The sequence below is a fragment of the Pongo abelii genome, chromosome 6 (assembly GCF_028885655.2).
Source record: "Pongo abelii isolate AG06213 chromosome 6, NHGRI_mPonAbe1-v2.0_pri, whole genome shotgun sequence".
NCBI lineage: Eukaryota > Metazoa > Chordata > Mammalia > Primates > Hominidae > Pongo > Pongo abelii.
The window spans coordinates 124,702,656-124,716,320 of NC_071991.2; positions in this window are offsets into that span (position 1 = coordinate 124,702,656).

Sequence of the window (13,665 nt, forward strand, 5' to 3'; positions counted from 1 at the left end):
CCATTGCAGTTTTTCACCAAATGAAAAGAATAAATAGTGATTTCCTTTCTGTTTGAAAGTAACTAAAGTTTGAAAATTTTTTATTTATTCTTTTATTTTTAACTTTTATTTTAGGTTTGGGGTACATATTCACGTTTGCTACATAGGTAAACTGTGTGTCATGGGGGTTCGGTGTACAGATAATTTCATCACCCAGGTAATAAACATAGTACCAAATAGGTATTTTTTCTGATCCTCTTCCTCCTCCATTCTCAACCCCCAACTAGGCCCAGTGTCTGTTGTTTCCCTCCTAGTATCCATATGTTTTCGCTATTTACTTCCCACATATCAGAGAGAACATGTGGTATTTGGTTTTCTATTCCTGTGTTAGTTTGCTTAGGATAATGGCCTCTAATTCTATCCATTTTGCTTCAAAGAATTTGATTTGTTCTTTTTATGGCTACAAAGTATTCCATGACATACATACACACACACACACACACACACACACACACACACACACACATATATATATATATATGCATATAGACATTTATATATATATACATTTTCTTTGTTCAGTAGACCGGGCATTTAGGTAGATTCCACGTCTTGCTATTGTGAATAGTGCTGCAATGAACATACGCATGCATGTGTCTTTATGGTAGAATGATTTAGATTCCTTTGGGTATATACTTAGTAATGGGATTGCTGGGTCAAATGGTGATTCCACTTTAAGTTCTTTGAGGACTAGCCACACTGCTTTTTGCAATGGTCGAACTAATTTACGCTCCCACCAGCAATGTATAAGTATTCTCTTTTCTCTGCAACCTCACCAGCATGTGTTATTTTTTTACTTTTAATAATAGTCATTCTGACTGGTATGAGATGGTATTTCATTGTGGTTTTAATTGCATTTCTCTAGTGATTAGTGGTGTTGAGCATTTTTTCACATATTTGTTGGATGCATGTATGTCTTCTTTTGAGAAGTGTCTGTTCATGTCCTTTGCCCATTTTTTAAAGGGGTTGTTTGTTTCCTTGTAAATTTGTTTAAGTTCCTTAAAGATTTTAGATACTAGACCTTTGTCAGATGCATAGTTTGTAAATATCTTCTCCCATTCTGTAGGTTGTCTATCTGTTGATAGTTTCTTTTGCTGGGCAGAAATTCTTTAGTTGAATTAGATCCCATATGTCAATTTTTATTTTTGTTGCAGTTGCTTTTGGCATCTTCATCCTGAAATCTTGGCCAAGTCCTATATCCAGAATGATATTTCTCAGGTTATTTTCCAGAGTTTTTATAGATTTTGGTTGTACATTTAAAAGTCTTTAATCCATCTTGAGTAGATTTTTGTATGTGGTATGAGGTAGCAGTCCAGTTTCAGTCTTCTGCAGATGGCTATCCAGTTACCTTGGAACTAGGGAGCCCTTTCCCTGTTGCTTGTTTTTGTCAGCTTTGTTGAAGGTCAAATCATTGTAGGTGTGTGGCCTTACTTCTGGACTCTCATTCTGTTCCATTGGTCTATGTGTCTGTTTTTGTGGCAGTACCATACTTTTTTGGCTATGGTAACCCCCTAGTGTAGTTTAAAATTGGCTAATGTGATGCCTCCAGCTTTGTTCTTTTTGCTTAGGATTGCCTTGGCCATCCAAATGCTTTTTTCAGTTCCATGGGAATTTTAAAATAGTTTTTTTCTACTTCTATGAAGAATGTCATTGGTAGTTTGATAGAAATAGCATTGAACCTGTAAATTGCTTAGGGCACTATGGCTGTTTTAATATTGATTCTTTCTATCCATGAGTTGGAATGATTTTCTGTTTGTGTCATCTCTGATTTCTTTGAGGAGTGTTTTATAATTCCTGTTGTAGAGATCTTTTACTCCCTAGTTAGCTGTATTCCTAGGTATTTTACTCTTTTTGTTGTCATTGTGAATGGGATTGCATTCCTGATTTAATTCTCAGCCTGTTTGTTGTTGGTGTGTAGGAATCCTCATGATTTTTGATTGTTTATTTTATATCCTAAAAGTTTGCTGAAGTTGTTTATCAGCTGAAGAAACTTTTGGGCCAAGTCTATAGGGTTTTCTAGTTATAGAATCATGTCAACTGCAAACAGTGATAGCTTGACTTCCTCTCTTCGTATTTGGATGCCTTTATTTATTTATTTATTTATTTATTTATTATTATACTTTAGGTTTTAGGGTACATGTGCACAATGTGCAGGTTAGTTACATATGTATACATGTGCCATGCTGGTGCGCTGCACCCACTAACTCGTCATCTAGCATTAGGTATATCTCCCAATGCTATCCCTCCCCCCTCCCCCCACCCCACAACAGTCCCCAGAGTGTGATGTTCCCCTTCCTGTGTCCATGTGTTCTCATTGTTCAATTCCCACCTATGAGTGAGAATATGTGGTGTTTGGTGATGCCTTTTATTTATTTCTGTTGCCCGATTGCTCTGGCCAGAACTTCCAATGCTATGTTGAATAGGAGGTGAGAGACAGCAACCTTGTCTTGTGCTGGTTTTCAAAGAGAATGCTTCCAGCTTTTACCCATTGATTCTGATGTTGGCTGTGGGTTTGTCATAGATGGCTCTTATCATTTTGAGGTATCTAGTTTATTGAGGGTTCCTTCAATATCTAGTTTATTGAGGGTTTCTTAACATGAAGTGATGCTGAACTTCATTGAAAGCCTTTTCCGCATCTATTGAAATAATCATGTGGTTTTTGTTTTTAGTTCTGTTTATGTGATGAATCACATTTATTGATTTGCTTATGTTTAACCAACCTTGCGTCCCAGCAATAAAGTCTACTTGATCATGGTGAATTAGCTTTTTTCTGTGCTGCTGGACTCAATTTGCTAGTATTTTATTGAGGATTCTTGCATCTATGTTCATCAAGGATATTGGCCTGAAGTTTTATTTTTCAGTTGTGTCTCTGCCAGGTTTTGGTATTAGGATGATGCAGCCTCATAGAATTAAGAAGGAGTCCCTCCTCCTCAAATTTGTGGAATAGTTTCAATAGGAATGGTATCAATTCTTCTTTATATATCCTGGTAGAATTTGGCTGTGAATTCATCTCGTCCTAGGCTTTTTTTTTCTTTTTATTGTTTGTATGCTTTTTATTACTAATTCAATTTTGAAACTCATTATTGCTCTATTCAAGGATTCAGTTTCTTCCTGCTTCAGTTTTGGGAGGTTATATGTGTCCAGGAATTCATTCATTTCTTCTAGAGTTTCTAATTTGTGTGCATAGAGGTGTTTATAGTAGTCTCTGATTTGTTTTTTAAAAAAATCTCTGTGGTATCAGTAGTAACATCCCCTTTGTCATTTCTAACTGTGTGTATTAGGATCTTCTCTCTTTTTTCTTTATTAGTCTAGCTAGGGGTGTATCTTATTAATTTTTTCAAAGAACCAAATTCTGGACTAATGTTCTTTTGTATGGATTTTCATGTCTCAATTTTCTTCAGTTCAGCTCTGATTTTGGTTATTTCTTGTCTTCTGCTAGCTTTGGAGTTGGTTTGCTCTTGCTTCTCTAGTTCTTTTAGTTGTGGTGTTAGGTTGTTAATTTGTGATATTTCTCACTTTTCAATGTGGGCGTTTAGTGCTATAAACTTCCTTCCTAACACTGTCTTAGCCGTATCCCAGAGATTCTGGTGTGTTGTAGCTTTGTTCTCATTAGCTTCAAATAACTTCCTGATTTCTGCCTTAATATCATTGTTTACCCAAAAGTCATTCAGGTGCAGGTTGTTTAATTTCAATGTAATTATACGGTTTTGAGTGATTTTCTTAGTATTGAGTTCTATTTTTATTGTGCTGTGGTCCAAGAGTGTGGTTGATATGTTTTCAGTTCTTTGAATTTGCTGAGTATTGTTTTATCTGATTGTGTAGTCTGTTTTGGAGTATGTGCCATGTAACAATGAGAAGGATGTATATTCCGTTTAAACTGTGAAATTTCATACCTACAGTAAAAATATGGCTTCAGAGGGGCTAATGCTTTTCTAAAAGAGGAAATAATTTCAAAACCCTATCACCAATATTTGAATATTTCAATAAAATAGAGGTAATGAAAACTTTTGGTAATTCTTAGACAAATTTCACTAGCTGGAGTAATTAGATTGAGATCTACACAAAGCAAGCATTGCTTCATTATCCCTCTAGTAATGATGATGAATGGGACTGATCATCTGGGATAACCCCCACAGACTGGTTCTCTTGGTTAGAATGCTGTGTTAAAGAGACCAGGATCATAGATTGTCCTCCCGGGTAAGCCAGTTAGTTGTCAATTCTACAGCTGAAAACAGTTCCCATATCTCCTGTTAGCCATACGAATGTGAGGCCGTGTCCATAGCTAGAAGGCCAAAGGACTGGAATTTTTAGTCAAGATTTTACCACTTGTGGGCTAGATGACCTTAGGTAAGTCACTCTGATCCTCAGGATCATCCTCAAGATGAGGTCCCTAATGGAGCACATGTTGTCATTATTACTATATTTAATTTAAACAGTTTGAAGATAAAATTAGGAATCGGAAAGTAACTTGATAAAATGTAGCAATAAGATGAATTATTAAATGTTGTTTAAGTAATGTTATAATAAAAGTTTGAGGTAATTGATAAAGGGGTCAACAGCAACAGGATTACCAAAATAAATACAGTCACACGCCACCTAATGATAGGGATACATTCTGAGAAATGTGTCATTAGATGATTTCATTGTTGTGTTAACATCAAACTGTGTACTTACACAAACCTAGAGGGTATAGTCCACTGCACACCTAGACTATATGGTATAGCCTATTGCTTCTAAGCTACAAACCTGTACCGAATGTTACTGTACTGAATACTGTAGGCAATTGTACCACAATGTTAAGTATTTATTTATTTAAACATAGAAAAGGTACAGCAAAAACACAGTATAAAAACTTAAAAACTGCTACACCTGTCTAGGTCACTTACCATGAATAGAGCTGAGCTGGTTCCATGAATGGAGCAACAAGAAAAGTTATTTTGGGTGAATCAGTGAATAAGTGGTGAGTAAATGTGAAGGTCTAGGACATTACGCAACTGTAGACTTTATAAACACTCTACACTTAGGCTACGCTAAATTTATTTTAAATTTTTTCTTTCTCCAACCATAACATTTTTATTTTATAAACTTTTTAATTTTTTTAAAAAAACTTTTTTACTCTTTTGTAATAATACATTTCTTGAAACACATTATATAGCTATACAAAAATTTTCTTTCTTTAATCCTTATTGTATATTTTTTCTATTTTTAATTGTTATTTTTTAAACTTTTATTTTAAACTAAGACAAAAACACAGACAGTAGCCTAAGCCTACACAGGGTCAGCATCATCAACATCACCGGAAGGTATTCAGGGGCGATAACACCCATGGAGCTGCTGCCATCTTCTAGGATAACAATGCCTTCTCGAATCCCTCCTGAAGACCTGCCTGAGGCTGCTTTACAGTTCATTTTTTTCAAAAGGGCAAAAGGAGTACCCTGTAAGATAATACTTAAAAATATAGTAAATACATAAACCAGTAACACAGTCATTTACTATAATAATAATAATAAATGTATTAATATTATATACTATACATAATTGTATGTGCCATACTTTTATATAACTGTCAACACAGTAGGCTTGTTTACACCAGCATCACCACAAACAGGTGAGTAATGCATTGTACTATGACATTAAGATGTTACTGAGCCATAGTGTCACTAAGCCTTTCACTGTATAGAACATTCCTAAGCAATAGGAAATTTGCAGCTCCATTATAATCTTACGGGACCACTTATGTTGTCCGTTGTTGACCAAAATATTGGGCAGCTCCTGACTATACATGTAACTTCAGTTCAGAAGAAAGAAAAGAGGACCCTAAATATAGTTAACCAAAACTTATTTAGACAAAAATAGTCCTAAGCTGTAGAAAGCTAACATGGCAATATATAAGGCTAAACCAAATATTATTTTAGCAACACCGTATTTCCTCACTCTTACTCGGTGGTCCCCAGGCAGCATTCTCAGCAACAGCTGCCAAACCATCCAAGAATGGACTGCTTATTCAACCAGCTGGGGGAGGTGGTCCTTCCATTGCAATTGGGTACACTGGGATTCCTGTTTAAGAAAGCATTCTATGAATGAGTGTTGATTTAATTAACCCTAAGAAAAGTTAAGCTTCACGAAGTGACAAATTTAATTTCATGACTTTAAAAAATGAAGCTCTTACCTTGAGATAGATATCTTTCCAAAACTGTAACCACTAAGGTTCTACTTGAAACAGGCAGCAAGCTATACCCTTACCTCCAATGAGAGTACATGTGTAGGGCTTTAATCAGAAGTTAGTTGTAAACAGGGAAAATGCTATTAGCAAACTCATTGTGTAGGCTTCCCTTTAAACATGTCATTTAAACATGTCTTTGTGGACGTGCATCTCCCAACTACATGGTGACAACAAAGAGATGTCAAGAAAAAGGAAGAATTTTCTATACCACGAAAGGCATTGATTCAACACTTCCACTTCTCCAGCTACCTCATAAATTGTGGAACATGGGAGAACAGCTTAGGGACATAAGTACTTAGGATGTTAATAACTAAACTTAACTATAGTCATGAGAATAATTGCTGTATTCCATTTATTGAGCTCTTCAGGAGAAGTTGCAAACCACTTGGATTTTTTTTTATTATTTATTTATTTATTTATTTATTTTTATTTTATTTTATTATTATTATACTTTAAGTTTTAGGGTACATGTGCACAATGTGCAAGTTAGTTACATATGTATGCATGTGCCATGCTGGTGTGCTGCACCCATTAACTCCTCATTTAGCATTAGGTATATCTCCGAAAGCTATCCCTCCCCTCTCCCCCCACCCCACAACAGACCCCAGAGTGTGATGTTCCCCTTCCTGTGTCCATGTGTTCTCATTGTTCAGTTCCCACCTATGAGTGAGAATATGCAGTGTTTGGTTTTTTGTTCTTGCGATAGTTTACTGAGAATGATGATTTCCAATTTCATCCATGTCCCTACAAAGGACATGAACTCATCATTTTTTATGGCTGCATAGTATTCCATGGTGTATATGTGCCACATTTTCTTAATCCGGTCTATCATTGTTGAACATTTGGGTTGGTTCCAAGTCTTTGCTATTGTGAATAGTGCCGCAATCAACATATGTGTGCGTGTGTCTTTATAGCAGCATGATTGATAGTCCTTTGGGTATATACCCAGTAATGGGATGGCTGGGTCAAATGGTATTTCTAGTTCTAGATCCCTGAAGAATCGCCACACTGACTTCCACAATGGTTGAACTAGTTTACAGTTCCACAAACAGTGTAAAAGTGTTCCTATTTCTCCACATCCTCTCCAGCACCTGTTGTTTCCTGACTTTGTAATGATTGCCATTCTAACTGGTATGAGATGGTATCTCATTGTGGTTTTGATTTGCATTTCTCTGATGGCCAGTGATGGTGAGCATTTTTTCATGTGTTTTTTGGCTGCACAAATGTCTTCTTTTGAGAAGTAATTTATAGATTCAATGCCATCCCCATCAAGCTACCAATGACTTTCTTCACAGAATTGGAAAAAACTACTTTAAAGTTCATATGGAACCAAAAAAGTTCATATGGCCCGCATCACCAAGTCAATCCTAAGCCAAAAGAACAAAGCTGGAGGCATCAAGCTACCTGACTTCAAACTATACTACAAGGCTACAGTAACCAAAACAGTATGATTCTGGTACCAAAACAGAGATATAGATCAATGGAACAGAACAGAGCCCTCAGAAATAACGCCACATATCTACAACTATCTGATCTTTGACAAACCTGAGAAAAACAAGCAATGGGGAAAGGATTCCCTATTTAATAAATGGTGCTGGGAAAACTGGATAGCCATATGTAGAAAGCTGAAACTGGATCCCTTCCTTACACCTTATACAAAAATTAATTCAAGATGGATTAAAGACTTAAACGTTAGACATAAAACCATAAAAACCCTAGAAGAAAACCTAGGCATTACCATTCAGGACATAGGCATGGGCAAGGACTTCATGTCTAAAACACCAAAAGCAATGTCAACAAAAGCCAAAATTGACAAATGGGATCTAATTAAACTAAAGAGCTTCTGCACAGCAAAAGAAACTACCATCAGAGTGGACAGGCAACCTACAAAATGGGAGAAAATTTTCGCAACCTACTCATCTGACAAAGGGCTAATATCCAGAATCTACAATGAACTCAAACAAATGTACAAGAAAAAAACAAACAACCCCATCAAAAAGTGGGTGAAGGACATGAACAGACCACTTGGATTTTAAGTCAACAAATATTTGCAGAAAACATGTTGCACGCAGGGACTATGCATTCCAATGGCCACCCCTTCAGTAGGTTCCAATCACTAACCAGGCAAATGGCAAAGGTTCCTTAGAGGGAACATTTAAGCCAATTTCAATGTCTTAATATGATGCAATCCTCCATTATTAAGGAAAAAGATAAAAACTGAAATATCAAACATCTTAAGGACTTGACAAGTCTCTAAAGTCACTTATTTTGTTTTCACTTACGAATCTTTGGGCCAGATTTCTGGTGTAATCTCTGGGCCACCTGCTTTGAAACTGCAGAAGAGCTTCTTGAGAATGCAGACTTCTGCTCCACAGGCATACTAAACCAGCACTTCTGGAGTGGAGCCTAGGAATCTATATTTTTAATATCCTGCCCAGGAAATTTCTTTTCTGTTTTTTGTTTTTTTTTTTTTTTTTTGAGACAGAGTCTCGCTCTGTTGCCCAGTCTGGAGTGCAGTGGCATAATTTTGGCTCACTGCAACCTCTGTCTCCCAGGTTCAAGCAATTCTGCCTCAGCATCCACAGTAGCTGGGACTACAGGTGTGAGCAACCATGCCCAGCTAATTTTTGTATTTTTAGTAGAGACACAGTTTCACTATGTTGGCCAGGCTGGTCTCGAACTCCTGACCTCAAATGATCCACCCGCCTTGGCCTCCCAATGTGCTGGGATTACAGGCATGAGCCACTGTACTTGGCCATGCCCAGGAAATTTCTAAACACATTCCAGTTTGAGAGACACTATCTTAAGAGATGTTTACTGAATAGAGACCTAAAAATCAAAACCAAAGAGAATGTGATATTGTTTACTGCAGATCCTTTTGGACCCAGGTCTACTCTCTCCCTTTTTCTCTAGATTAGTGTATTTTACATGCAAATTCAAGAATGTGTAATTCAGCCTTCTGGAATCATCTCCTTCGTCTTAGTCCCTTCAGGTTGCTATAACAAAATATCCTAAATCGAGTGGCTTCTAAACAATATAAATTTATTTCTCACAGTTCTGGAGGCTGGGAAGTTCAAGATCAAGGTGCTGGAAGATTCATTACAGTATCCAGTGAGGGCTTTCTGGTTCATAGATGGCTCCTTGTAGCTGTGTCTTCATGTGGTGAAAGAGTGAACAAATTCCGTAATTTTTTTTTTTTTTTTTTTTTTTTTTTAGACAGAGTCTTACTCTGTTGGCCCAGGCTGGAGTGCAGTGGTGCAATCTTGGCTCACTGCAACCTCTGCCTTCTGGGCTCAAGTGATTCCTTCTGCCTCAGCCTCCCGAGTAGCTGGGATTACAGGTACCCACCAACATGCCTGGCTAATTTTTGTATTTTTAGTAGAGACGAGGTTTCACCATGTCGGTCAGGCTGGTCTTGAACTCCTGACCTCAAGTGATTCACCCGCCTTGGCCTCCCAAAGTGCTGGGAGTGCAGGTGTGAACCACCACATCCATGGGTCTCTTTTAAGGGAAGGACACCAATCCCATCCCTTAGGGCTGCACCCCCACGATCTAATCATCTCCCAAAGACCCCACCTTTTAATACTTTGGATGTTAGAATTTCAACAAATGAATTTTCAGGGAGACGTAAGCCTTCAGACCATAGCACCCTCTCTCTGATCCTCAATCCCTTACCCTAAAACCTCAAAACTACAGGAAGGGTCATGTTCAAGCCCAGAATCACAAAAAACACAGGCTTCCCTTGGTTTGTATGGAGTCGCCTCTGTCATGTTCTGACAAAACATAACTCAATCTGTTTTTATCTATGATAATCCTACTTGAGAGGATGTGAGACCAGCACTGAAGAAAGCACGCTGGCTTTGGTGAAAGGCAGACCTGGGTATAAATCCTGTCATTAGCTCTTGGTAATCCCTTTCGCTTTGGACAAGATAATCTAGCTGAGCTCCAGTTTTCTCACCTAGTAAATGGGAATCATAGTGCTCAGGATTGTTAAAGATAATATCTGTAAGGTGGTTGTTCAATTAATTCAATCATGCATTCAGCAAATACTTACTGAATGCCACTGTTCACTTAGGACTTTTTTCTGGTCCCTTGGGACCCATAAGTGAGTGAAACAAAGATTCCCGTCCCCATGGAGCTTAAAATTTTAGAAAGAGGAGCTAAATGGTAAACAATAAATAAGATCAATAAGTAAATTATACCATAGGTTAGAAGTGTTAAATACAATGAAAAAAGGGGGGAACCGGGTAGATGAGATCAGGATAGCAGGGTGGGAAAGCAGAACAAAGTGGGCTTCTTTGAGACAGTGAGATTGGAGTTAACTTGAGTGGGGAGAGAATGAGCCAGAAGACAAGCGTTCCAGGCAAGGGAAGAGCTGAAGCGAAGGCCTCAAGGTGGAGGGAGGGAAGAGGAAGACTTGAATGGCACTGTGAGGACTTCAGCTTCCACACTGGGTGAACTGGGAAGTAGAGTTGACCCTTGAACAAAACGTGTCTGAACTGTGCAGGTCCAATTATACACGGGATTTTTTCAATAAACATTGAAACAAATTTTGCAGATTTGAGACAAATTGAAAAAACTTGCAGACAAACCACACTGCCTAGAAATATCAAAAAAAAAAAATTGAAAATCAGCCTGCACCATATAGTGAGACCCTGTCCCTACAAAAAATTTAAAAATTAGCCAGGTGTGGTGGTGCACCTCTGTAGTCCCAGCTGCTTGGGAGGCTGAGGCAGGAGGATCACTTGAGCCCAGGAGGTTAAGGCTGCAGTGAGCCATGATCACACCACTACACTCCAGCTTAGGTGACAGAGTGAGACGCTGTCAAAAAAAAAAAAAAGTTAACAAAATGTTAGATATGTCATTAATGTTTAAAATATATGTAGATACTAGCTTATGTTATCATTTACTATCATAAAATTTACACAAATTTATTGTAGGAAGTTAAAATTTATCAGAATGTATGCACACAACACAAAGACCCTACGTGGTACCATTCACAGTTGAGATCAATGTAAACCAACATAAAAATGCAGTATTAAATCATAACTGCATGAAATTAACTGTAGTATACACTGTAATAATTTCGTAGCCACCTTCTATTGCTATTGGTGACCTCAAGTACGTGCTTAAAATGTGACACTAATCATCTCCACATAAGCAGTTCATCTCTCTAGAAAATTGCATATTTCAGTAAAAAGTTATCTCATGCAGTTCTTGTATATTTTTTATTGTGTTTAGTGCAATATCATAAACCTTGAATAACATCACGAGACCCATACAAAGTGCCACTAGTGATGCTGGAAGTGCTCCCAAGAAAAGCCATGAGAGAAAAGCCATGCCATTACATCTGCTTGATATGTACCCTACATTGAGTTCTGCAGCTGCAGGTGCCCAACATTTCAAGATAAATGATCCAGAATAAGTACCATGGTAAAAAAAAGAAGAAAGAAAACCTGTGAACATATTGCTGCAGCTATGCAAGCAGGCATGGAAACTTTGCACATTTTGCAAAATATCTTTTTATCTCCTATTGAAAATGCAGCTTTTATGTGGGTGCAGGATTTCTATAATAAAGGCATACCTATAGACTCCAGTATGATTCAAGAAAAAGCAAAGTCATTATATGAGAACTTAAAGCAAAAGGAAAGTGAAGAATCTAAAGCTAGAGAATTTAATGCCAGCAAAAGATGACTTGATAATTTTAGAAAGAGATTTTTGGCTTTAAAAATGTCAGGATAACAGGAGAAGCAGCTTCTGCCAACCAAGAGGTAACAGACATCATTAAGAAAATCATGACAAGAAAGGATGTCTGCCTGAACAGGTTTTTCATGCAGATGAAAGTGCCATGTTCTGGTGAGGAGAAATGCCACAAAAGACATTTATTAGTAAGGAAGAGATGTAAGCACCAGGATTTAAGGCAGAAAGGGATAGTCTAATTCTACTGTATTATGCAAATGCATTTGGGTTTATGCTCAGGACTGCCCATATCTATAAAGCTGCTAACCCCTGAGCCTTGAAGGAAAAAGGTAAACACCGACAGCCAGTCTTTTGGTTGTACAAGTAAGCCTGGACAGTGAGAACCCCTTTTTTCTGAATTGATTCCATCAATGCTTTGTCCCTGAAATCAGGAAGTACCTTACTAATAAAGAAATGCCTTTTACAACACCATTCAGGATATAGGCATGGGCAAGGACTTCATGTCTAAAACACCAAAAGCAATGGCAACAAAAGCCAAAATTGACAAATGGGATCTAATTAAACTAAAGAGCTTCTGCACAGCAAAACAAACTACCATCAGAGTGAACAGGCAACCTACAGAATGGGAGAAAATTTTTGCAATCGACTCATCTGACAAAGGGCTAATATCCAGAATCTACAATATACTCCAACAAATTTACAAGAAAAAAACAAACCACCCCATCAAAAAGTGGACGAAGGATATGAACAGACACTTCTCAAAAGAAGACATTTATGCAGCCAACAGACACATGAAAAAATGCTCATCATCACTGGCCATCAGAGAAATGCAAATCAAAACCACAATGAGATACCATCTCACACCAGTTAGGATGGCGATCATTAAAAAATCAGGAAACAACAGGTGCTGGAGAGGATGTGGAGAAATAGGGACACTTTTACACTGTTGGTGGGACTGCAAACTAGTTCAACCATTGTGGAAGTCAGTGTGGCGATTCCTCAGGGATCTAGAACTAGAAATACCATTTGACCCAGCCATCCCATTACTGGGTATATACCCAAAGGATTAGAAATCATGCTGCTATAAAGACACATGCACACATATGTTTATTGTGGCACTATTCACAATAGCAAAAACTTGGAACCAACCCAAATGTCCAACAATGATAGACTGGATTAAGAAAATGTGGCACATATACACCATGGAATACTATGCAGCCATAAAAAATGATGAGTTCATGTCCTTTGTAGGGACATGGATGAAGCTGGAAACCATCATTCTCAGCGAACTACCCCAAGGACAAAAAACCGAACACCGCATATTCTCACTCATAGGTGGGAATTGAACAATGAGAACACATGGACACAGGAAGGGGAACATCATGCACTGGGGTCTGTTGTGGGGTTGGGGGAGGGGGGAGGGATAGCATTTGGAAATATACCTAATGTTAAATGACGAGTTAATGGGTGCAGCACACCAACATGGCACAAGTATACATATGTAACTAACCTGCACGTTGTGCACATGTACCCTAAAACTTAAAGTATAATAAAAATAAATAAATAAATAAATAAATAAATGCCTTTTAAGCTTCTTTTGATATTGGACAATGTCCCTGGCCACCCAGAACCCCATGAGGTCAACGCCAAAAGGGTCGAAGTGGTCTACTTGTCCCCAAATACAATGTCTCTAATTCAACTTC